This window comes from Elephantulus edwardii, unplaced genomic scaffold (genome assembly GCF_000299155.1).
Source record: "Elephantulus edwardii isolate Elephantulus edwardi_28Jun2011 unplaced genomic scaffold, EleEdw1.0 scaffold00362, whole genome shotgun sequence".
Lineage (NCBI taxonomy): Eukaryota > Metazoa > Chordata > Mammalia > Macroscelidea > Macroscelididae > Elephantulus > Elephantulus edwardii.
The window spans coordinates 961117-965343 of record NW_006400112.1 but is presented as its reverse complement, the minus strand read 5'-3'; the positions used below and the strand labels follow the sequence as shown (position 1 = coordinate 965343).

General features: G+C 38.6%; 1 pseudogene; it reads right to left on the bottom strand.

Moving 5' to 3' along the window:
• Window positions 1-2729: 2729 nt before the first annotated feature.
• LOC102872958 lies at window positions 2730-3657 on the bottom strand (annotated as a pseudogene).
• Window positions 3658-4227: the final 570 nt, after the last annotated feature.

Below are 4227 nucleotides of genomic sequence, written 5' to 3'. Positions count from 1 at the left end.
CTGGATCATTTAACATTCTGCCTAAAGCATCCTTGATTATAGCAACTCGAGGTTTGAATTTGTTCTTCAGTTCCTTGAGCTTAAGAAATGCTGAATGAGTTCTGCCCTTTTGATTTTCCGACTCTAGCTCCTCACACATATCATTGTATTATTTTGCTTTGTCATTCTATGCTGCCTTTTGGAATCTTCTGTTCAGCTCTTGAATTCTTCCTTGTGCTTTGGCTTCTCTACGTTCCAGTGATGCCTTTGAGCTGTGGTGCTAGAGAAGAGTGTTGACCATGGACTTCTAGGAGAACAAACAGGTGTGTCCTGGAGAAGGTGAAGCCGGGCTGCTCCTTGGAGTCAAGGATTCTGAAGCTTCGTCTGACACACTTTGGGCATGTTGCAAGGGGGGGACTGGTCCTTGTAGAGGGACATCATGTTTGGGAGAGAGGAGGGACAGCGCAGTAGAGAAAGATCCTCAATGAGATGGATTGATTCGTTGATCGGAGTGGTGGGATTGAGTGTGTCAGAGATGGCACAGGATAGAGCAGCATTTAGGGCACTTGTACATAGGGTCGCTATGAGTCACAAGTGACCCAACAGTACATAACAACAACCACAACAATCCTTGTTCAAGAGTGTAGATATCACTCTCAAAGATGAGATTGAAAATTCAGTGTGTGTATGCGTGTGTGTGTGTGTGTGTGTGACTTACTTACTCATTGCCATCAAGTCAGAACTTACTCCTAACTGACCCTCTATTTGTTTTTCAGAAGCTGTTAGTATGAGAGGATATTGCTCAACTTTATCCCGCAGAGCAGCTAGCAGCTAGTGTATTCAAGCCATGTACCTTTTGGCTGACAGCACAACTCCATACTCACTGTTGTTAGGTGCCATTGGGCCAACTATGACTCATAGTGACTCTATGCACAACGGATATGAAACTTTCCCTATCCTGTACCATCCTCATCCTCCCCAATATGCTATAGCCCATTGTTACAGTCACTGTCTATCCATCTTGTTGAGGATCTTCATCTTTTTTGGTTGGTCCTTCACCTTTCCAAGCATGATGTATTTTTTCGTGGATTGGTGAAGTTTCACCATCCTTGCCTCTAGGAAGGACTGTGATTGCCCTTTCTTCTTCATCCTCCTAACTATCCATAGAATATTTATTATACTTCATCAATATCATGACTCAAAGGCATTGATTCTTCTTCTGTTATCCATATTCATTACCTAACTTGCAGATGCATAGGAGGTAAGTGAAAAAAAAACAACAACCCAAAACCATGACTTGAATAAAGTGCACCTTCGTGTTTAAACTGACATTATTTAATAGAGACTTGATAGCATATTTTCCTAACGCAACATTTCTTTTGATTTCTTGATTACTTGTACTAAAAGCATTGATTGTGGATCCAAAGAAGATTAAATAACTGATAATTTCAGTCTTTTTTCCATCTGTCATTTTGTTGCCTCTTGGCCCTGTGGTGAGGACTTTTGTTTTCTTGATGATGAGATGTAATCTATATTGAAGACTGTAGTCTTTCATTTTAAGCAGCAAATGTTCCATGTCCTCTTTGTTTTCAGTAAGCAAGGTTGTGTCATCTGCATAACACAGCTTGTTTAGGAATTTCCTCTAATCCTGATGCCACATTCTCTGCATAAAGTCCAGCTTCTTGAATGATTTGCTCGGCATAATATTGAACAGGTATGAAGAAAAGATATGACTCTGATGAACCCTTTCTTGACTTTAAACTATGCAGTAATCTCCTGTCTGGACAATAGCTCTTTGGTCTAAGGACAGGTCTCACATGAGTACAGTTAAGTGGTCTGGGACTCCTATTCTTCTCAAAATTAAGCATAATTGGTTGTGATCACAATCAAATGCCTTTGTGTAGTTAATAGAATGTAAAAGGGCATCCTTATGATATTCTCTATTTTCAGCTAGGATTCATCTAACATCAGCAATGATGCTATGCGCATCAGCTTGGTACCATGGCTTCTTTTAAATCCAGCTTGAATTTCCAGACGTTCTCAGTTGATGTACTTTTCTAGCCATTTTTTTTTATAATACTCAACGAGATTTTACCTCAGTGTGTAAATAGTGATATTATTCAAATAATTTCTACATTCTGTTGGATCATATTTTAAAAATAATTTAGTAAACCATTTCTTTAATAGCCAGAGTTCAAAGTGTTAAAGCATTGACCTAAAAGGGGGAAAGAAACCTCATAGTAATCATAAGAATTCTTTCAGAAAAAATATGCCCAATGTTTCAAAAGTTATTGTGACTTTAAATTGAAATCCTAACATCTTATTCAAAGTATGTGTAAACACATGTCTAACCAACTATCAACTACTCCATAAAATTTGAGCAACTACAATCATGTCACTAAGAGCTTGTACACAACAAGGCTGTAAATGATGACAGCTTGCCTTTCCAAAAAGAGAAGCACTTAACTGTCCCTTGTGGTAGGGTTGAAAAAAAATATTCCACCCCCCACCCCCGAGGTTAGTTCCTCCATAGAAGAGATGAATATTCTTACATTCTGAAATTTAAACTCAAGAAGAAAAAGTCCTTTACTAAAGAGGTCATCAAATCCGAAAAGGCAACAACAACAAAAAGATCAGTTAACCATCATATTTAGGATTTAAGATCTTAGGCATTTAAAAATATAAAATCTATATGGGAACAGAAATCACTGGAGTGGAAGTCAGCAAAGAGTACACTAATTCGTGTTATGTTAATTTCTTGCTTCCACTGCAATACTTTCAGCTGCTCTTTTGTGGCAGGCCAATCTTGGAATTATTTCTGTGTCTTGACGATCATGGCTATTAAATGAATCTGATTCTGGTGAAGAAGCACTTTCTTGGATATCAGTGCAACTTGAAGGATAATCTGACTGATCAGACTCTAATTTTCTGAGGGAGCCCAGCTGTGCCTAGTGTAAATGGTTTGCCACCAAGATCATGTCTGGGAATTGAATTTCACTATTTTCCTGCCCTGTACGTACTGATACCAGGTTTTCTGATAATTTCTTTTCTTTTCATACTTTTTTTTACATGCCAGCAGTTTTCTTGTATCTTCTTCTAGCCTGATCTACTAGAAGATGAAATTCATTTTGATGTTTTTCACAATATATTCTGTGGATTTCAGGTTACTGGCTTCCAGACGCATCCTACTCATCTCTATATTTTCAATTTATTTAACAATTTCAGCTTCTAATTGAGGATGCAGAGAATCACACTGGGCATTGTATATATGTACAAATTCTTGCTGTCTTTAATGAGCTTTTGTCTATTTCCTTGAACAGATAATCCATGCTGTTTTAGCCTTTTCTTTAAGTCATGATCAGAGAGCAGGTTATATACCATTTAGGGAAGTGGCTTCCTTTTGTGACCAGAATGTGCAACATTCAAGCTTTTTACCAGTTCATCTAGTACTCATTTATTTTTCAGCTCTTATTCTGTGACTGTCACACAACAAGTTGGACACTGAGTTTTGTAAGACAGAAATTTTCTTATACAGAGAGAACAGTAGTTATGTGAACACTGAGGAATCATCATCGCAATGTTGAAATATTCAAAGCAAATTCCACACTGCAGCAAGTCATCTATTGTCTTCAGTACTGCTAGATTCAGAGGCTATCCTGGCTCCATGAGGGAGGCCATAGTCTCAAGTGAAGAGGCTGAGTCCACCACCCATGGGCCTCTCATGCTCTAGAGTCACTGGATCACCTTTTTTGAGAATGAGAACAAATATGGATCTCATCCAGTCAGTTGACGAGGTAGCTATCTTCCAAATTCCTTGGCATCTGTTTGTTGTAATATATCAACTGATATTCCATCAATTCCTGGGACCTTGTTTTTTGGCAATGCCTTCAGTGTAGCTTGAACTTCTTTCATTATCATTGGTTCTTAATCACATGCTACTACCTGCCCACCCCCCCACGCCAGCTGAAACTATAGACCTGGTAGAAGGAAGAACAGTCAGTAATGACCTGGTGAATCCACAGCAGCAGAGTAGGGCATTGGAGAAGAGAATACAATACACTGAATAGATATATGGCAGCAAAGCAATTTGAAAAGAGTAGACTAATAGATATAGATATAAGACTAATAGATATAAGGAACAGAGTCAGTGAGACTGGTCAGGATATGGCAGGGTTCATAGCTATTGTACATAGGGTTGTTATGAGTAGTGTGCAACTCGATGGCACATAACAACAACAAGGTCACAAC